Raw genomic sequence first — 23,200 nt, 5'->3', positions numbered from 1 at the left:
TGTGATTTTTTTAGAGAATTGGTTAAATTATCTTGTGGAAAAGCATTAACCTAACAAAGAGAAAACCTCTAGGATATTTATCACATATAGGGTGATTATGACAGCATGTTCTTATTAGAGAGGAATATTTTGTGCTCATTAAGGTTACCCCCTTGAGTGCTCAAGGATGCAGAGTGCATTGCAGTGAAGTACTGTGGTTCTATTGTCTTGTGAGCATTTGCTGTTGTTTGAGGGCTGGGGGGTGTCATTCCAAGTTAAGGGGCCCTCTCTAAAAGACCCAGCCCTGGCAGGGCCTGTATCAGAGCCACTGGGCTAGTGGAAGAGACTGGAAGATTTTCAATTCAAACATTCCAGGAATATATCTGCAAGAACTGAGGGTGATCTCTGGAACCCCCTGGTCTCCTCGTGTGGGATAGCAGGTGGGAAAGGTGGGTGGACTTGGTCCCTGAGGAGTCTACGGGTTGAACCCCACTTGAAGGAAATTCAATACTCAAGATTCAAAACTGAAACTACAGGTAAACTCCAACTCCCTACTTTATAAAGGGATTTTTTACTATTAAAAATAATTGAGAGTGACTTCCCCAAAGTACTAAGTTTTCCTGAAGCACACAGTATATGACTGTTTTTATTTTATTTGCTTTTTAGAAAATGTTACTACTTTTATTAACTGACTGAAAATTACACTTATGCAATTACAATTTAAAAGGTTGCATACAACTATAAAAAAATGTTCTAAGAAAGATATAACCTCACCCCAACTCTTCCCCCTCCCTCATTTTTAAAAAATCTAAGACATGGCAGAAAAGCACGTTTAAGGTTTTGGTTGGTTTATTGAGATGTTTTAGTGACAATGGATAGATCATTCTAAATCAGGGGTTGGCAAACATGCGGCTCTTTGGGTACATTCTGTCTCAAAAGTTTGCCAGCCCCTGGAAGAGCCAATCCTGTCCCTCACAACAATTTAAAAATTATTTGAGAGCCATAAATATATTTTTTTACATAATCACCATTATGTGAATAATATTTTTTTAACATTTTATAAATGAAACTATGATAGTTTTGTTTTCATTGTCAATTTTACTTCAGAACCACATGTACATACCCAAAGAGCCGCATGGGACTCGCGAGCCACAGTTTGCCGACCCTGTTCTAAATGATTAGGAGTAGGCAGGATGTTTAGATATGCCTGATGTCCAAGGGCTCAGAGCCCATAAATACCTGGGCTAGTCAATCTATAATTTTTTCAATACATACCTTTAAAAAATAAGGACACTGAAAAAAAACCATCATCATCACAATACTATTGTTACACCTAAAAAAATGTATAATTCCTTAACAGCAGTAAACTTGTATTGTCTGAGTAAATGAATGAATGGTGAAGCCTTGGGGAAAGTATCGTTGTTGGGGTGATCATCGACTGTATGGTCTGGTAGAAAGTACATTAGTCTGGACTTGGACTTGGACTGATATCGAAAGCTTTCTACATTTTGTTCTTGGTCCAAATGCCCTCAGTGTCTGGTCTAGAACACAGCACCTGCCCTGCACTCTCCCAAGGTTATTGTCGGGATCAGCAATCCAATAGGGAGCTGCGCTTAAGGGCAAGGACTTGGCAACTAGACAGGGATCCGCCTGCAGGGTCCCCACCATTTGCCTTCTCTGAGCCTGCGAAGTCATCTGTAAATGACAATAACTGTACCTGTCTCTCAGGGGTGTGCTAAGAATCACTGTATGTTAAGTAAACCTTCAGGAAAAGGTTTGTGTTGTTTTTATGTGAAATTGCTTTGGTAAATTAGAATACTATGCGAACTTATTATTATTAAAAGTAATGTTTTTCATGTCCTTTATATTCCCAGTCTTTGAAACTGTCTTCCTCTTCAAGGTGCTTTAGCAGTGATTAAAGAGATGGAATTGTTTTAGTGCTCACCAAATGAGGCCCCTTCTCACTGTCAGGAGGCCACTCTGGTTTGACTTGCTTTCCTCAGCCCTGGCACTGGCAGAGCGCCGGCTAGAGGAGAGGGCCCCAGATGAAAGACATCCTGGCAGTGAGAACATTAACACTCACTCTTGAGCCAAGAGGTAGGTGTTAATATCTCTAGCTGGATTCCTGGCATCAGAGATATTTAACACCTTCCTAGGATTCAGGACCCAGGCACTTTCTCTTTAAACCTAATTTGGCAGGTAAAATGGAGAGACAGCATTTCCAGTGGAGCCGTTGAGAAAGTAAAGGAAGTTCTGTGCCATAAAGACAGAAGCCAGTTACCACAGGGAGAACCCTAAATGGAGAAGGGGTCTTCTTTAATGGGGTTGTCCGGAGAGTGACTCTGGTGGGACTTTTCCCCACAAATCTCATCCAGTACGGGCCAATGGGGATGTTAGGAATGTAGTGACCCTGGGACAGGGTAAAGACGTATGGAGTCACGACAGGCTGGAAATCCAAGCCTGGACGCAGCCTGAAACACGATGCTGTGACTAGCATGGTTGCCTGAGTGATTCTGTTCCCAGGAGGACCAGGGGTTTCTTCCTAGGGGAGGTGGGGGCAGGTGTAAATGGGGGAACTCAGAGGAACCAATTCCTCAGGAGAAAGCACAAGGAGTAAAGTGCCTCAACCAAGCTGCCTTTTGAAGCTAAGCCCAACTAGCCTGGGGTCAGTTTGGAGGATGCTACGGATGTTTTAGCCACAAAGTTCATGGTGGAAGTCAGGCAACTGCAAGAATTAATAAAAACTCCTTTTCTTGGCAGGGTTTGACTGACAGCAGTGGTGAATTTTGACTTAGACTGAGTTGAAATGTGCTTCTTCCCTTTCCAAAGCTGAGGCCCATTTGCACAACAAGCAAAAAAGACAAGGTAAACAACTTCTATTTAGGCTTTCCGAGGTCTGTTTGTCTGGATGACATTGCAAGAACTCTGTGACACTACCTCACCTGGGAGGGAACCCAAACACTGGGGATCCTTTCAACATCCAAAAAGGATCACTCCTTTGAAATGTGACGACTCCCTAGAATGACTTTCTCATTTAAATTACATGGATATCAGAGGAGCCCAAGCCAGAAGGTGAAGTAGAGCAAACTCACACTCTTTGACTACAAAAGAAAATGCATATTTTTGATGAGCCTGCACCGGCTGCCTTCTTAGGCTTAGAATGATGTTTTTGTCCCCTTTTTTGCCTACGAGGAATGTTGTAAGTAAGCATAAACAAATGCCTTCATTATTTATCCCAGTCATGCTGCACTAAATCATTTTCCATGGGAAATATGCTATTTTGTTTGGCTGGCAATTGCTTAAGCTAATAGGCTATGAGAGCCTTCCTTGGAGTTAGCACTTGGAATTATTCTAGTGCAAGTGAACACTCATTAGACTAAAAGTTAGAGCCATGATAGTGGGTAAAAAAAAAAAAAATCCTCCATTGCCGTGACTTCTGGCACCTGAAACCCAGGTTCTATTGTGAAAGTAAAAATGATCCCACTCCCCTTGGGCTGTGGTCAAGTGTGCCACACAGACCTGAATAAATGTATGTCTCTCTTGGAAATCAGACTAATCCAAGTGTTTTTCAGAGTGATCACCCTTGATAGAGAAGAATTGTTAAGCAATAGCAAGTTTTCCAAATGAAAACTCTGGCTTGGTTGATTGTTAAATATTATGTTTTGTACCGTGCTAGCAAAGTCATTGAACATTCTGTCCCCACATCCCTTTCGTGAAACTCCCAGAGACTAGGCTAGAGATACAGGTGGAGTGGACATCTAGCCATCTGTGTCCAAGCCAGCAACCTTCCTGATTCTGTCAGTGGCATCACCACTGTCCTAATTACCCAGCCCTATGGACACCTGTTCCTAAAGATTCATCCTTTATTGTTCCTCCCAAATATTACTGGGCCTTTTCACCTCCATGAACATCACCCTAGTATAGATCCACAGCCCCAAATGACCATATGTACCCCAGCTCATCTTTCTGCCACCACAATGCAGGCAACACAGTGCCTTCATATTTATTTATTTATTTATTTATGTGGGCTGGGTACTCTGCTAAGTGTTTTACATGGGTCATTTGATTTAATGCAAACAACCATGCTAAGAGGTAAGTACTCTTTTTATGTCAGGTGCTTTACTCAAGGTCGCATGGTGAGAGGAGCTGGAATTTGAATACAGGTGTTGTAAACTGATTGCATTTATGGCCCCAATTCTTCACCACTTCCTGTATCCTTGTTTTACCATGTGACTTGGCAGTTCTTTTATCAAGAGCTGGAATCCATTCCCCCATTCCATGAGGCTGAGCTCAACAATGGGACTTGCTTTGGTGACTGGGATGACAGCAAATGCGATACAAGCAGAAGCTTAAAGAAATGCTTGCCCCGTGTTGTTTGCACTTTTGTTTTCTGCCATGGCCATGATGGAAAATGTCCAGGTCAGCCTGCTGGAGAGCTAAAGACCCACTGAGCAGATTCAGACCACCCCAGTTGTCGCAACCTTGGTCATCTTAGATCAGATGACAGCCAGACAAGACAGCAAAGTTGTCCAGCCTCCTAGACTCCCAAATTCATTACACAATAACTTTTGATCATCTTCCTGTTAAAAACCAACCTACCAACCAGTTAATCAACCTAACCATTCTGTTTCCTTAACTCCATGCTGCCTAAAAGATAAAGTATAGACTTCTGGATTCCCGTCCAGCATGTAAGGAGCATAGGAGCCATGGATTTGTCCAAACAACAAGTAAAAAGTGGAACAAACCAAAAAAATCAATAACTCTTCTTAGATCCATTAGAGAAGTGAGGTCACAGGGCAAACCACTGCCTCCAAAATTGGAGAGATAGATAGGCAGATACAGTGAATCACAATTTACCTGAGCAGAAACCAGTGCTGGAGTAGGACAATTTGAAATGTAATTGACAAATTACTGAAAGCTTATAGTTTTGTAAGTTTTACCTCCTGGAACTCTATCAGGTTCTCACAGAGAAAACTGGAGAAAAATCAAAATTTCCCTTGTGCTTCTGGCAGGGCGAGAGGGAAATTGGCCGTATTGAAATACACAGAGCATTCTGTTCTCCTTAACAAGGCCTGCCCTTAAGAGAAACTGTTTACCAGAGCCTAACCTACTGGGGTTTTGATGGAGCCTAACCAACCTGGGGGAAGGGAAATACCTAACTCCAGCCACCTCCAGTGGTTCTATCCCACCACAGAGGGGAAGGTGAGGGGTGGGGAACTGAGAGGCATTTGTGAAGTTCACAGCCCTAGGGGCACAGGCTAATTGTAGGAATATAGAATGCTTCCCCTCCCCCCTGCACCTTGCCACAACATGGCTAAAGGCCTATTTACTACCAGTTCCCTTGCCCAGTACATCATGTTCAGATTTCACCAAAAATTTACAAGGCATAGTCAAAGAAAAAGCAAACAAAAACAGTTTGAAGAGACAGAGCAAGTATTAGAATGAGATTCAGATATGGCTGGGATGTTGGAATGATGAGACTGTGAATTTAAAACAACTATAACAAATATACTAAGGGCTCTAATGAAAAAAGTAGACAACATGTGAGAACAGATGGATAATGTAAGAAAAGACATGAACATTCTAAGAATAAAAAGAGAAATGTTAGAGTTCAAAAACACTGTATTAGAAATGAAGGATGTCTTTGCTGGGCTCATTAGGAGACTGGACATGGCCGAGGAAGTATTCTCTGAGCTTGAGGGTATGTCACTAGAAACATTCAAAACTAAAAGTAAAGAGAAAAAAGACTGAAAAAAAAATGGGACAGAATATCCAAGAACTGGGAAAATTACAAAAGGCATAATGAGAATACTAAAAGGAGAAGAAAAAGAGTAAGGAAGGAACAGAAGAATTGTTTCAAGCAATAATGATGAGAATTTCCTCAAATTAATGTTAGACATCAAACTACACATCGGGAATCTCAGAGAACACGAAGGAGAATAAATGTAAAGGAAAAACTACACTTAGGCATAGTCTATTCAAACTGCAGAAAATTAAAGATAAAGGAAAATCTTGAAAGAAGGCATAGGGGAAAAACATCTTCCCTATAGATGAGCAGACAAAAATTACATCTGACTTCTCAAAAACCAAGCAAGCAAGAAAAGACTGTGATGCTGAGAGAGAGAAAACCCCACCAATTTAGTGCTTGTGAAATTTTCCTTCAAAAGGGAAGCAAGAATAAAGACTTTCTCAGACAAACACTGAAGGAATTTGTTGCCAGTAGACCTGTCTTGCTAGAAATGTTAAAAGAAGTTCTTCAGAGAGATGGAAATTCATATAGGTCAAAACCATGAATCTAAAGAAACAAAGAGCATTAGAGAAGAAATAAGTGAAGGTAAATAAAAACTTTATTTTTATTATTCTTAATTAATCTGATAACAATTTGTTCAAAATAAAAACAACTATGTACTTGATTATATATGCTTATGTCTGCATATATACTATACTCATATATACCGGGGGTGCCAAAAAAATGTATACAAGTGGACACTTTGGTCAATGTTGCTCAAGCAGTAGTTCGCCGTGATCAGAAATGTCTGGACGTTGATGGTAACCACTTTGAGACCTCTTGTAATTGCAGAAGTCACACGTGACTTGTATTCATCTTTTATTATCGGTGTTTATTGAGTATTTCAATTTTAACAGTTTTTTTCTTTCTTAAAATGTGTATACAGCAGTTTGGGGAATATAATCAATAATGTAAATATTTTGTAGGGTGTCAGATGGACACATGTCTTGTTAGGGAGATCACTTCATGGACAGTGTAGAGGCTTGACCACTGCACTGTACACCTGAAGCTGAAGTTGAATAATATTGTATAATATAATTTTGTCAACTATAATTTAATATATATATATATATATATATATATATAGTCATGGGATGTGAAGTATAGTGTGGGAAGTGGAGTCAATGGAATTGTAATAGATATGTATGATGTCAGGGGGGTGGATTGAGGGAAGGGGGTTGTCACTTTGTGAGGGGTGAAAAGTATAACTATTGTTTTGTACACCTGAAACTAATAAAAAAAATGTGTATACATTTGTTTGGCACCCTCTGTGTGTATGTATATATATATATATATATATATATATATATATATATATATGAAATGAATGACAGCAATGATATGAGACATGGGGAAGAGGAACTAGGGATATATTGTATTAAAATGTATAGTGTTATTTGAAAGTGGATCTGGATTCATTGTAAATATATATTGCCAATTCCAGGCAACCACTTAAAATGTTTTTAAAAAGAAATATAATTGATATGTTAAGAAAGGAGATACAAGGGAATCATATAAAATTTTCAACTAAAATCACAAAAGGCAGAAAAAGAGTGGAAGACAAATATAAGAGCAAAGAACATAGGGCAATGATAGAAAACAGTAACAAATATAGTAGAGGTGAATTCAACTATACCAACAATCACTTTAAGCAGTGGTTTAAATACACTTATTAAAAGACAAAGATTGTTAGAGTGAATCAAAAAAGAAGAGCCAACTATATGCCATCTACAAGAAACCCACTTTAAATATAAATAAACTTAAAGATTAAAAGTAGAGGTACGGAAAAAGATAGATCATGCTAACACTAAATTTAAAATAGCTGGAATGGCTATACTAATTTCAGACAGAGCAAACTTCAGAGCAAGGAAAATTATAATGATAAAGACGGGAATTACACAATGATAAAGGAGTCAATACTCTAAGAAGACATGCAATCCTTAATTTGTATATGCCTAGCAACAGAGCATCAAAATGTGTAAAACAAAAATTGATAGAAATGCAAGGAAAAATAAACGAATCCACTATTATAATTGAGACTTTAACATTCCTCTATCAGGAGTGGACAGATCCAGCAGGCATAAATTAAGTAAGGACATAGCTGAACTCAACAATACCATCAATCAACTGAATATGATTGACACCTATTGACTACTTCATCCAACAACAGCAGAATACACATTCTTCCCAAGTTCACATAGAACATACACCAAGATCTACTTACATTTTGCAGAATATAACACACCTTAAAAATTTAAAAGACTAGAAATCATACAATGTATACTCTCAGACTATATGAAATTAAACTAGAAATCAATAACAGGTAGCTGGAAAATCACAAAATACTTGGAGATCAAATAAGACACTTCAAAATAACACAATGGGTTAAAGAGGAAATCTCAAGAGAAATTTTAAAACATTTTGAACTAAGTGAAAGTGAAAATACAACTTATCAAAATTTGTGAGATGCATCGAAAGCAGTGCTAAGAGGGAAATATATATGGCATTGAATGCATATATTAGAAAAGAAGAATGATCTAAAATCAATAATCTAAACTTCCAACCTAAGACACTAGAAGAAGAACAAATTCAATCCAAAGTAAGCTGAAGAAAAGAAATAGAAAAATTAGATTAAAAAATCAAAGAAATTTAAAACAGGAAATCAATAGAGAAAATTAACAAAACCAAAAGCTGGTTCTCTGAAAAGATCAATAAAATCAATAAGTCTCTAGCCAGGATGATTAAGAAAAAGAGAGAAAAGACACAAATTACTAATATTAGAAATGAAAGAGGGGACATCAGTACATATCCCATGGATATTAAAAGGGTAATAAAGAAATTCTATGAGCAACTCTATATCCATATATTTAATAACCTAGATGAAATGGGCTAATTTTTTAAAAGACACAATCTGCCAAAACTCATACAAGAAGAAGTAGACCATTTGAATTGGCATATATTGGTTAGAGAAATTGAATCAATAATTAATAACCTTCCAAAACAAAGGGCACCAGGCCCAGATGGGTTCATTGGTGAATTCTATCAAACATTTAAGGAAGAAATTATACCAATTCTCTACAATCTCTTTCACAAGGTAGAGGTAGAGGGAATACTTCCAAACTCATTCTTGGAGGCCAGCATTACCCTAATGCCAAAACCAGACAAAGACATAATAAGAAAACTATAGGCCAACATCACTTATGAACATAGATGAAAAAATCATCAGTAAAATATTAGCAAATCAAATTCAACAATGTATAAAAGGAATTATATACCAAGACCAGGTGAGATTTATCCCAGATATGCAAGCCTGGCGCAACATGCAAACATCAACTAATGTAATCCATCACATCAATAGACCCTATAAGAAAAATCACATGATCATGTGAATAGATGCAGAAAAAGTATGTGATAAAATCTAACATCCTATCATGATTAAAAACTTGCAGAAAATAGGAATAATGTGAGCTTCCTCAACTGGATAAAGAACATTTACAAAAAACATACAGCTAACATCATACTTAATGGTGAAAAACTTGAAGCTTTCCTGTGAAGATGAGGAACAAGGCAAAGATGTTTCCTCTCATCACTCCTTTTCAACATGGTACTGGAAGTCCTAGCTGATGCAACAGGACAAGAAAAGAAAAGAAAAAGTATACAGTTTGGGGAGGAAGTAATAAAACTCTTTGTTTGCATAAGACATGATCATCTATGTGGAAATTCTGAAAGAAATGAGAGAAAAAACCTCTTGGAACTAATAAGTGCTTATAGCAAGGTTGCAGGATACATGGTTAATTTATAAAAATCAATCACTTTTACATATACTAGCAATTAACAAATGGAATTTGAAATTAAAAATACAATGTTATTTACATTATTAGCACCTCCAAAAATGAAATAAAATAGTATAAATCTAACAAAATATGTAAAAGATCTATATGAGGAAAACTACAAAGCTGTGAAGAAAGATATCAAAACATAACTCAATAAATGGACAAATATTCTATGTTCATGGATTGGAAGATTCAATGTTATCAAGATGTCAGTTCTTTTCAACTTGATCTATAGACTCAACACAATCCCAGTAAAAATCCTAGCAAGTTATTTTGTGGCTATTGACAAACTGATTTTAAAGTTTATATGGAGAGGCAAAGGACTCAGGGTAGCTATCACAATATTAAAAGAGAAGAATGAAGTCAGAGGGCTGGCCAAGTGGCTCAGTCTGTTAAGAGCGTGAGCTCTGAGCAACAGAGCCGCTGGTTCGATTCCCATATGGGCCAGTGAGCTGCGCTCGAGCTGAGCTGCTGCTGAGCTGCCAACAGGTGGCAGGATGGCTCAGTTGGTGAGAGCATGTGCTCCTAACAACAAGGTTGCCGGTTCGACTCCCACATGGGATGGTGGGCTAATCCCACTCGCAACTAAGACTGAACAGGACACCTTGAACTGAGTGGCCGCGAGCTGCCGACGGGCGGCCAGATGGCGACTGGACTTGGAGCTGAGCTAGCTGCGCCCTCCACAACTAAGACTGAAGGACAACAACTTGGCTGTTCCCCTTCCCCAATTCCCCAGTAAAATCTTAAAAAAAAAAAAAGAATGAAGTCAGAGGACTGACAGACTTCAAGACTTATGATAAAGCCACAGTAATCAAAACAGGATGGTACTGGAGAAAAATAGACAAATAAATCAATGGAAAAAAATAGAGAGCTCAGAAATAGATGCAAACAACTGATCTTTGGCAAAGGATTTAAGGCAATGCAATAGAGAAATCGGTTTTTCAACAAATAGAGCTGGAACAACTATGTATTCACATGCAAAAGAAAACAAGAAAAAACAAAACTGAATCTAGATACAGACCTTACCCTGTCTCTCTCTCTCTCTCTTTCTCTCTCTCTCTCTCTCTCTCACACACACACACACACACACACACACACACACACACACACACACTCAAAGAAAGAAAAAAAGAAAAAACTCAAAATGGATCATAAACCTAAATATAAAACTCAAAACTATAAAACTCCCAGAAGATAACAGAGGAGAAAATCTAGATGACCTTGGATTTGGTGATGACTCTTTAGCTATTGTACAACACCAAAGGCATGATACATGAAAGAAATAATTGATAAGCTGGACTACATTGAAATTAAAAAAAGAAAATCTTTTGTTCTATGACAGACAGTGTCAAGAGAATGAGATGACAAGCCTCACACTGGGAGAAACTATTTGCAAATTTGCAATAGACATAACTGATAAAGGATTGTTATCCAAAATATATAAAGAACTCATAAAATTCAACAATAAGAAAAACAATTTAATTTTTTTCAAACAACCCAATTTAAAAATGGTCCAAAGACTTCAACAGACACCTCACCAAAGAAGATACACAGATGGCAAACAACTATATGAAAAGATGCTCCATATCATATATCATTAGGGAAATGCAAATTAAAGCAACAATGCGATACCACTACACACCTGTTAGAATGGCCAAAACCCAGAACACTGATAACACCCAATGCTGGAGAGGATGTGGAGCAACAGGAGCTCTCATTTGTTGCTTGGTGGGAATGCAAAATGGTCCAGCTAGTTTGGAAGATAGTTTGGCAATTTTTTATAAAACTAAGCATACTCAGATCATACAATCCAACAAACACACTTGTTGGTATTTATCAAAGGAGCTGAAAACTTATGTCCACACAGAAGCCTGCTAATGGGTATTTATAGCCATTTCATTCATAATTTCCAAACTTGGAAGCAACCAAGATGTCCTTCATTTGTGAATGGATAAAAAAACTGTGGTATGTCCAGACAATGGAATATCATTCAGCATTAAAAAGAATTGAGTTAGGGCCTGCTGAGTGGCGCATTGGTCAGGATTTGACTTGGGACGCCACCTCTGAGCAGCAGGGCCCTGGTTCGGATCCCACATGAGGGCCAGTGACGCTGAGACCTCTACAGCTAAGATGCTGAACAACAGCTCAACCTGGGCTGCTGCGAGTCGCAGGTGACGGCATAGGCTGCAGTGGGGCTGGCTGGCAGCTGGCGTGAGCTTTCGTGAGCTGCTGTGAGCCACCATGAGTGGCCTTTCAGTGGCTGGCGATGGATCTGCCTCTCCCAGGAAGAGCGCAATGATAATACCAACATGGGCCAGTGAAGCGACGTCCTCCACAACTAGACTGAAGAACAAAAGGACAGCAACCTGTCTGTTCCATTCCCCTGATTCCCCAATAAAAATCTTAAAAAAAAAAAAGAAAAAAAAGAAATTAGTTATCAAGCAGTGAAAAGATACAGAGTAACCTTAAATAACCTAGAATATCACTAACCTAATATTACTAAATGAAATAAGCCAATCTGAAAAGGCTACATGCTATGTGATGCCAACTATATGACATTATGGAAAAGACAAAACCTTGAAGACAGTGAAAAAAAGATCAGTGGTTGCCAGGGGTTGGACGGGAGGGAGGAATGAATAAGTGAAGCACAGAGGATTTTTAGGGCAGTGACACTACTCTGTATATTGCTGTAATGGTGGATTCATGTCATTGGACATTTGTTGAACCCCATAGAATGTACAATACTAGGGATGAAACCTAATATAAAATATGCACTTTGGGATATAATGACGTGTCAGTGTGGGTTCATCATCAATTGACATTATAATGTGGTAGGTTCATCAACTGTAACAAAAGTACCACTGAGGTGGGAGCAGTTGGTAGTTGGGGCTGTGCGTGTCAGGGGACAGGGAGTATATGCGAACTCTCTGTACTTCTGCTCAAATTTGCTGTGAAGTTAAAACTGCTCTAAAGATAAAGTCCATTTGAAAGGGGAAAATAAACAAACTAAATAACCAACTAGAAATAAAAATAAACCAAGTACAGGTCTTTGCCTTGACAGAGAAGCCCTTTACCCTTGAACTTTTGCTTTCTCAGCGTCCCACCACAAACTTTTGTTCTAGCTACAGCAGCCTGTTCAAGATCCCCCAAATATGACTACCCTTTCCCACTGTCTCCCCAACTCGCCATGTCTTCTCCCCGCTCTCAAGCACAGCTTGTAGGAGTCCTACAGCTCCCTGGTTCATCCTTTCCAGGGGGGATGTCTCTGGCCTCTGAATACCCCACATCTGTGCCAGTCACCTGGCTCTGAGCATTGCCACGCTGTGGTGTTAGGTAGAGCATATGGTATCTATATACTGGGGGTGCCAAAGAAATGTATACACACTTTAAGACAGGAAAAAACTACATTAAAATTGTAATTCTCAATATATACCAATAAGAAAAGATGAAGTCAAGTCATGTGTATACATTTTTGGGGCACCCCTGGTATATATATTAGCACTCTAGTGTGCAAATTCTTTCAGGACATGGACCTTGCTTATGATTTGTGGCATCTCCCTCAATCTTACTTGCATTTAATTCAAGGATTAAATCAAAGTATCAAAATCTACATCAAAATTTCAGAGCGAAATGAAAATGAACCTGTTTCCAAGACTAATGATCTGAGAGCCTTTTCCTGGGGCAGCAAGCTCTCATCTCTTCTGGCATCTCTCTTGTTCCTTCAGAGCTCTAGAGCAGCGATTCTCAGCTGGGTGCAACTGGCAGTGTCCACATTTGATGGTGGTGGTGGGAGAGGGTCTTGCAAAAGCTCCCCAGTTGACTCCATGCTCCCCCTTCTCTACCCAGCCCCAGCCACAACCACTATAACAGAACCACTGCTCTAAAATTAAACCTTTAGGGCAAGGCAACATTTGTCCTCTCAACTAGGTATATTCTACCAGGGAAATCAGATTCTTTTTCTATGTACCTTAATTATACAAATACATCAGGTAAAAGGTACTGTGTCCTTGCCCCAAATTATCTGAGCCATGATCTCAATTTGATCACTATGTTTTAACAGTTCCCACCTTATAGAGTATTCAATGCCACCTTGTTCTGTAGATTTCCGTGTGTCCAAAAAAAAAATACACCATGTTTTTTTGTCTGTCCTTGTGAGTCTGAAAAATTATACAGGATTTTGATAGCATGTGTGCCATGTGTATTTATGGTGCTTGCAGGTACATACATGCATAACATACTAATTAAATTATTCTAAAAACACAAATATTTTGCAGGGCTACAGAAACACATACTAAATATCTAAATCTACAAACTGCTGACAAACAGCACCTTTTCTAACAAAAGAGAGCAGTTTAATAACAGTGTTAGAAAACTGGCAATATGTTTGTTAAAATCTTTAATTAGGGATGAGCTTTCCCAGAGGCCTCTGAAGGCAAAAGGTGTAAATGGAGAAACTGTCCCAGCCTGCATGCTTGGTGGTGGCTCTGTTCGGAGCACAGATGGGCTGGTGAGGAAACTGTGAATGGACAAATGATAACAGACTATTCTGTAATTCCAACATCAGCTCATTAACAATCTGTCAGAGATTTTAATATGTATACTAGTGAAAGTGCAGGAATCATGGGATTGTTACACGATCGTGCACATGTCGAACTGAAAAAGCCATCATAGATGGATTGACATAATGGCCATTAATAAAATGATAATGTCATCAGAAGCATGGGTGTTTGAATGCTTTGTAGTCTTGCTGGAAAATCATTTTGTGTGCTCTTGGGCTATCCTAGGAAGCTGAGATAACAATGGTTTCACGATGGAAATCACTGATAAATAAATAGCGAGGCCAGCATGGTGGGAACTGTGAGGAACATGAAGCCATATGGGTTTCTAAAGAATGAACAGTGACATTTCCTAGTTTTGAAAAAAAGACTACGTCAACAACTTTAAATTCCCTTGGATCGCAAACCTGGTTTCCAAATAATTTTATGCATGCTAGTCAGTGGTTCAATTAGTTGCCATTGAAAATATATTTATTAAAAAAAAGAAAAAATTATTTAGGCGGTGTCTATACACAGGCTGACTTTGATGGATAATCAAGATTTGGTCTCTGAAGGGAGAAAGAGAATGAACATTTATAGAGCACCAGGTGCTTTACATTTGTGATTTTACTTAATTTTCACAACTACCCTATGAGATATTTTCCTCATTTTACAGGTGTAAAGGTAACTGAGCCCCAGAGAGATTATGTGACTTCATGAAGATAACATGTCTGGTAAGTGGAGATGATTCTATTTGAACACAGTGCTGTATGCTTCCAAAGCTAATCTTTTCCCCATGGCATTACATTGCCTCTAAAGTTATCTGTCATGTGCCCTGGGAGTAGCCTGTTAGGATCCTTATTACTCACTATGAACAGACACAAGGGCCCCAGAGTTTCAGCTGGGCTCAACTTGGATGAAGACATCCATTTTCAATGGCACAAATGGACACTGATTTATTTAAAGTATATGCTTCAAAATTTCTTTTTGGAGGATATCTGTGCTTCACTATTGGGACATGTCTGCACAGGACATGAAAAGTTAAACTAATGGTCTATAAAGTCTAGTCAAAGGCTGGCCGAGTGGCGCATTGGCTGAGAGTTCTTGGGACGCCAGCTCTGAGCGGCAGGGCTTGGCTCGGATCCCACATTAGGGCCGGTGATGCTGCGCCCTCTACACCTAAGATGGTGAACAACAGCTCAACCTGGAGCTGGGCTGCTGTGAGTCGCCAGCTGCAGCGGGGCTGGCGGGCAGATGGTGTGCACTTTCATGAGCTGCCATGAGCTGCCATGAGCGGCCGTCCAATGGCCGGTAAGCGACTGCCTCACCAGGGAAGAGCGCAATGATAATACCAACATGGGCCAGTGAAGCAACGTCCTCCACAACTAGACTGAGGAACAGAAGGACAGCAACTTGTCTGTTCCTCTTCCCCGATTCCTCAACGCTGTTCCCCTCCCCCAACTCCCTAATAAAAAAATCTTAAAAAAAATAAAAAATAAAATCTAGTCAAAAATAGTCTGAAAGAGTACATATATTATATGATTGTATCTGTATGAAGCTCAACAACAGGTCAAATGGATTAAAGCTGTTAGAAGTCAGGATGGTGGCTTACCTTTGGGAGCATAATGACTGCAGGCAGGCACCTGGATGTCTGGGTCTCAGGCACCCCTCTGTTCCATGATCTGGTAGCTGGTTTTACCAGTGTGTTTGCTTTGTGAAAAAGGTGTTGAGTTTGTAAACTTATGTTTGAACACTTTACTGTATGTATATCATACTGCAGTAACATTTACCACCCCCACTCCCCAAAATAGAAAATAGAATTTTTTTTCCTTACATGATTCAAATTGCATACCTACTTTTCAATTTCCATAGTTTGTAGCCTAGGGCAAACTTGTTCTTTATGTGAAGCTTTGAGTTGGAAATCTTCTCCTTCTAGAGTATGGAGAGTATGAGAGGGGAATATGTGTCTGCCTTTGTTCATGTGAGTGAGTATTTGTGCTCACACCCGTTCATATCCTGAAAACAGGTATATTTCTACACCTGTATTCTTCCTGACTCCTGGAAAACCTGGGGTGGAAACAGAATACTAGTCAAATGTGAATTGTATATAAGTGGAGCTTGGAGGTGGAGCTATCTTGTTTGGTGACCCCTTCCTTGTTGGCAGCCGTCTCCTGTGCAAATGTAGCAGTGGCGGTCACCTTCCCCTTTCAGGAACCAACTTCTCCAGCCAAGATGTTGAACCCACTTTTTCCTTGTGTTTTCTCCCCATTCCTCCTCAACTCTCCTCATTGCCAGGATCCAGTGGAAGAGCCAAAGGTCTGCTTGAGGAGGAGGTATGCATCCCACAGGCAGCTGAAGGGCTGATTCTCAAGGCTCTTAGACAGACATCCTATTCACCAGTACCTCAGACATACTTCCTACCCTAGAGCATACACGTACTTGCCTTGATGACTCATTCTTTTTTTTTTTTTTATCAATAAGGTAACTACAAATGAGGTAGATTATTGAAACACTGCATGGCATAGCCTTTGCCAAAATAACAGCCTCACTTCTAGAACTTTATCCTAAGGAAATCACAGACAAGTTTACAAACATGTATATTTCTCAAAGTGTGGTTTGAGAACTGCCAGCCTCAATATCACCGGTAGTGTTTGGTAAAGGGCAGATGGCTGGATCTTAGACCTGTCTTACTGAAGCAGAATCTCTAGATGTGGGGCCTATGCATCTCTATATTTAAAATAACCCAGATATTTTTTGGTCATATTAAAGTCTGAGGATCAATGACGTACAGGGAAGTTGTTACAATCTTATTTAAAAGAGGACTGAAAAAAGGGGAGGCTAAATGTTTACCAGAAGAGGATTAATTAAAGTAACAATGATACAGTAATATTCTGCAGCTTGGAATATATGGTATTGATCCATATTTATTGACATGGAAAAAGGTTCACACCATATTGCTGAATGACAAAGAGCAGATTACACTACAGTGTATATTATCTGATAACATTTTTGTTTCTAAATATGTGTGTGGTGATGCCAAAATATCAACAGTGTTTATCTCTGGATGATATCCTTGTTTTTCATTACTTTCCTCTAGAATTTCTGATTTTTTTTTGCTTTAATGCATAAAGTAAAATGCATTAATTTAATATTCTAATAACTGAATAAAGCTATTTAAACACAGAAAAGAAAAAGTGTTTGATAATTGATTTCCTGGATAGGTGCTACAAGTGTGCCATCTCAGTGAAATTTGTGGCTCGTTAATTCAGAAGATAGCAATGGTTCTTTGATCCTTTTAAGATATGAGTTATCTAGAAGACATCTCTCTGTTGGTCCACAGATCAGTCAATACTGGCACTGGAGTGGAACCTTCTGAACACAACAGTGACTTTATGCCTGATTTCTAAATCATAGGGGTTTCTACTCATTAGAACTAGTGCCTTCTGTGGAAGTTAAGCATGGTGAGGAAGGCAGAGAAATGCTTTCTCTAATTTTGGGAAGTGAATCTGGTACTCAAAGGTAGACTGTCCGACTCTTCTATATAGGAAAAGATTTGCAGCAATGGAAAAGCATACTAAAAAAAAAAAAAAGATGGGTAATTGAATTGCAGTTATATCCTGCTTTTAATGATTTCTTTCAACCTGTTGACCCTAAAAATGTGTTTCTCCTCCTTCCCCTCCCCCCTTCCCTCTCCTCCTCATAATAAAAAGAGAGGTGAAATGAAATCCACTGAAAAGTCTGGTATTTTATCTCTCAGACCACAATTTTGAGAGTGCATTTTTATTAATCCAATTCTGTGTTAAACGTTGTGAGGATGTACCATAATTGGCTGTGGTAAATGACACTGGCACCACATTGCCACTCACTCTGGAGATGATATGAGCTCAGCACGCTGCTGATCAAATGCAATTTTCTGCATTAAAACTATTATAGGCAGAATGCCTCGATGAGATTCTTTCCTCCCTTATGGTTCTCCAGGGTTTATGCTGAAAGGGTTCTGTCAATCACGTCTGAAAATCAGCTTAGCACCCTGACTCCGGTTAATAAAACGCAACTGGCAGGATCTCAGCGCAGAGGCCACAGTTCCCTGGTTCTGACATTATCAAGCCCCACTAAAAATGCCTCATTATAATTGATACTCACTGATAATACACTTCTTCTTTCTCTCTTTCTTTCTTTTTTTTTTTAATGCAAAGAATACCCCGAGAAAGAATCTGTGCCTTCCACAAAGCTTGCTAGAAGAGAGCCCCTTATCAAAGACAGGTAGTCAAGAAGCAGAGCAGGCTAAATATGTTTTCACCAGTACCCTGGAGACACACGTGGTGCAGATTCTGGCTTCCTTGGGTGGCTTGGAGTCAGGATAATGTACCAAGAATCAATACAGAAATAGGGATATGGTTGTGAAGGGAGCTCTGATAGCACTGTCACCAATAATGGGAAGTTGAGAATTCCAAATGAAAAAAATTTTTATTTTACTAAGGAAACAAGATGTCACAATGCAGAAAGCCTGTGACAACTGATATGCCAGTTAGAAGAGAAAAAAGCCTCTTGAATTACTAAGTCACTGCCTGGCTGTGTGGTCCCCATATCACCATCTCTCAGTTCTTCTAAGACGAAGGCTTCTAGGTCAATTGATTCCAATTCTCTTCAAAAAGAAATATTTCTCTTCTGGTTTCTTGGAGAGAGGCACCCCACACTAAAACAATCCACATTAAAACAACATTAGGGAGGTCAGAGTGCTGGAGGGAAGCTTGATGGCTTTCAAACTCATTCTACTTTCTAGAAAGTTTTTGCTGGCTGCCTCTGAGGAAGAAGAAAACGGAAAACACAAACAAAGCCTGGGGGTGAGGTGGGGGGGGTGTTGTCATCCCCTGAATTCTCAGCTTGGTGGAACATCATGAAGGTGTACAACAAAGTAGGAAACTGAGGAAGGAACGCTATTAATTATACTTCAATGGTGTTTCAGGAGCAACTGGGGTGATTTCACAGGAAGGGAGAAGAAAACAGATTTCATGGGTGATAGAGTTCTTGTTAAGAAAGTTTTAATGAGGCACTCTGGGCACGGTCTTAGCACAACTAAAATGGCTCTGGAGGCTGTGGGGTCACATGACATTAATAAAAGAGACAGCTAAACTCCATTCTATTTGCTTCCGATTCCTTCCTAAACATTAATTGCCTGAATTTCCCTGGTCAGGTGAAAAGAATAAGCATACCCAAATTTTTTGTTTGATTGTTTTACAGCGTTGGCCTGTCTTTCTTCCGGATGTGTTTTTCTTCAGTTGTATATTCCAGCATACATTCCCCTGTGTGCAGGTGAGGAGCAGAGCTTCCAGCACTCTCTTTCGGATGCGTTAGGACAGGCGTGTATTGAGGACTTATGTTCTGCCCCTTGTGCTGAGCTCTTTATAAACCTTATCTCCTCCTGATCCCCACACAATCCTGTGCAGTTGGTAGTAGTGTTCATTTTATTCCCAATTTACAGGGAAATTGAGTAAGAGGAAGGTTGAATCACTTGCTTAAGATCATCCAGCTTGTAAGTGGATTCTGACCTGTTCTGTCTATCTCCAAAGCTCTGCTCCTTCACTGCTATGCTCTATACCTTCTGGATTCATGGAGCTCCATGTTTGAGCCCTTCCTGATATGAGTGCTAAGGGTCCTGTAGTTGGTAAGAAAGGGTGCTCCATCCCTACCCCTTGAATTAACCCCTGGGTTATTATGATCCAGACTTGCTTTGAGAAAGTGTTGCTCCTGAAGAGGAGACAGCCTGCTAAGGAAAGTGCTCTAGGTCAGAGAGATCTGATTTTCAGCCTTGGCTCTCATACATCCTAGCTGTGTGACCTGGGCCAGATAACTTAACCTCTCTGAACTTCAACTACCCAGCATCATATTTAACATAGGAAGAGCTAAAAAAAAATTATTAGGGCTATATGAGCCCTGGATTGTACTCAGTCTCTGTGTTTCTAGAAAGGTGACAACTATAGGGGGTGGGAAGTGAGAATACAATGAGTGTGTTTAGGTGAAAAATATAGCAGAGTTGATAAAAAATGGACAATAATGATGCCACCCACCTTTCCCAAGCAGACATTACCAGCTGATCATGGCACCATTTCGTGATGAGCCTGGATTCAGTATCAGATTTCTTCTTAAGGTTCCAAGCAGTTCACTGGAAATGACATTGAAGATGAAACCTATTTATCCTGTCAAGCATAGGTACGTAAAAAAAGGAACTGCGCATGTACAGGAGTAAAATGAGAAGGTAAAGTATCTAAAGAAGAAACTAAAGAGTGAAACTGTGCAACCTGAGCCTTGCTTCTTCTCATTTTGTTTTTCTTTATGATTTTTTTTAAATTTATAATCCTTTTTACATTAATAGAAAGTGGATCTCATGGCTGGAGTGATATCCTCAGTTGGAAACTAACACTGGTGGCTACTTTACATAGCGTATCTTCTGTAAGGCTTATAATAATAGCCTAGTACTATAAGATTAGTAGCCCCATAATATAGTTGAGGAAACTGAGGGTCAGAAAAGCTGAGCAGCTTGCCCAATATCATGTAGCTATTGAATGGGTTTAAGCGTAGGACCATCTAGCACCAAATGCTGTCCTCTTTCCACAACACCAGTGTGGACCCATGCAATTTTGAGTTCTAGGCCTGCTGCAGATAACCTAGGCCCGCCTCTGCTCCTCCGCCTTCCCAGGCTTCCCAGCATCTAGGCCCACTGATCTCTCTGTCTGCCCTGGTGCACAGAGCAACAGGGCCGGAGGCAGGCTTCCTTCCCTGCAAAATATTGCAGGAAATTTGATACTAGAAAAAGTTTACTGAAAGTAAATCTGCTCAAATTGGGTTTTCCAACTTTAATAGTAGTTAACAAAAAGGGGGGGGCGGGAGGAGGATTGGATTGGCACCTTATCTGAAAATTGAAACTAAAACCTATGAAAATAGGTATAGTCCAAGAATTAATTCTGTGGACCCAATTACCCCAAAGCTTAGTAGCATGAAACAATTAGTTAACTGATTCAAGAGATTCTTGGAAGGTTTTCATCATCTTGCTTTGGCCTGGAGGAGGTCCGAGCATATCTGTACATTGTAGGGGAAAGATAGATTTTAGATTCAATAAAGAGAGAATACGTGATGTGAGAGTGGATGTGACCAAAAATTCGGGTGGAAGATTAGCCTGGGAAAAGGCAGAGGAGAGAAGAGAAGGAAGTGGGGATGGAGTAGGGTGTCCTGGGCTGAAATTCAGTGTACCACTGGGGGCTCCGGCCCTGGACTGTGTGCTAGGTGGTAGTTTTCCAGCTGCATCTCTGGACATACTAACATTTAACATCTAACCAAAAATTAATGCCCCAAACTCATGCATTTCTACATCTGTCAAAGCTAAAAGGGGCGTCTGAGACAGATTTCCTTTTGTTTTCACCGGCGTGTCAAACACCGCAGTGACAGGAAAGACATCATCTTCAGTTTGTGTATAATGAGGTCTGAAATTTCCATCCCCACACATTGATCATGAATCTTATTTCACTAGATAAATTGACAGCAGAGTCTCAGGTACTTAAAATTTTGAAAAAAATCAACACAACCACCCACATCTATGGATTTTTTTTTCCTGCTGTCATTTTTATGGCTCAGTTATTTTGTCTGGATTCGTTTCCAGTTTTGTCTGGATTCATCAACAGTCAAATCATTCCTTAATCCTAGACATATACTCCTCTTCCTGAAAATTAATTCAGTAGAAAGACAAACTAGTTTGGGAGGCAGAAAAACTGATCTAGTCTTAACTCTGCTGTTAACCAGCAAACTTACCTAATCTAAGTCACTTAACCTCAGACTCCTTATCTGAAAAATGTATTCCACCAACAAATATTTACTGAGTACTTACTATGTAACAAGCACTGTTATAAATGCTTAGGATACATCAGTGAAAAAACAAAGAACCCTCCCCTCAGGGAGCTTACACTCTGGACAAGTCAGATGATGGAAACAAATGCCACAAGCAGGATAGTTATAACATATGATAGATGGTGAAAAGTGTTATGGGGAAAATTTTAAATAAAGTTGGAGTGGAGGCAGATCAGGAGAAGCCCCTGAGAAGGTGACTGGCATGAGGCGAAGGGGTTACCATGAGGCTGTCTGGAGGAAAAATAGTCAAAGCAAAGTCCCTGAGGGTATTGCCTCAGCCTTCAGTTTCCTCCACACTCTGTGTGGCTTGTTGACCTCAGAGAAGGTTTATAATGCAGCCCCCATACTATTCCATACATCTCTTTGAACAGCCAACAAGTGACCTGCTCTTCCCTGTGAGCTAGCTAGCCCCATGGGCTTTAGGTGCAAGCACCTGTTCCCTTACATTTACTTCCAGGGGCCTCTGGGTGGTATTTTCCTGCTATCCAAAAGGCTAGCTGTGTATTATGCCAAGCATGACTGGGAATGTCCTTCCTGCTCTGCACAGGACAGCTGAAGCCAGAAAAGGTGTATTAAAAAGACCTGGCTCGGGGCAGCTGGTTAGCTGAGGTGGTTAGAGCACAGGCTCGCAACACCAAGGTTGCCGGTTCGACTCCCACATGGGCCACTGAGCTGAGCCCTCCACAACTAGATTGAAGACAACAACTTGACTGGGAGTTGATGGGTCCTGGAAAAAAACACACTGTTCCCCAATAAAATTAAAAAAAAAAAGACTTGGCTCTTGAGAAAGTAACTATGATTTCTGAATATCTCTTATGTACCAGGCACTTTACATTCTTTATTTCCGCTAATCTTCACAACACTTCCACCTCTCTCTGAAGTGAGCATTTCCCACTTTACAGATAAGGAAACAGAGGTTCAGATTGTTTAGGAAACTTACCTGTAGTCACATAGCTAGTAAGTTTCATAGCCAGAATTTATTTACCAGGTGCATGTTCTTTCAGCTATACCACAGGGCTTTTTTTCTTTCTAAGAACCCTTAATCTCATCAGACAGCCTACCACATTATAACTGTGTGATCATGGGCAAGTTACTTAACGTTTCTGAGCCTTCATTTCCTCATTTGTAAAATATGTGTAAGTACCGTATTTGCCGGCGTATAAGAC

At 39.8% G+C, this 23,200-nt stretch overlaps 1 long non-coding RNA gene across 1 annotated transcript in view; it reads left to right on the top strand.

Annotated features, from left to right (window-relative positions):
• Nucleotides 1–2,744: 2,744 nt before the first annotated feature.
• LOC109392985 (uncharacterized) overlaps nt 2,745–23,200 on the top strand; it is a 22,206-nt gene continuing 1,750 nt past the window's right edge. Inside the window, exons 1-3 of the long non-coding RNA XR_002126154.1 lie at nt 2,745–2,844; nt 14,812–14,869; nt 20,217–20,345. This is a non-coding gene — a long non-coding RNA (uncharacterized LOC109392985). The remainder of the gene's footprint in view (nt 2,845–14,811; nt 14,870–20,216; nt 20,346–23,200) is intronic.

Source organism: Hipposideros armiger, unplaced genomic scaffold (assembly GCF_001890085.2).
Source record: "Hipposideros armiger isolate ML-2016 unplaced genomic scaffold, ASM189008v1 scaffold_361, whole genome shotgun sequence".
Lineage (NCBI taxonomy): Eukaryota > Metazoa > Chordata > Mammalia > Chiroptera > Hipposideridae > Hipposideros > Hipposideros armiger.
Note: the sequence above shows the minus strand (reverse complement) of the source record. Positions and strands in the feature narration are given on the sequence as shown.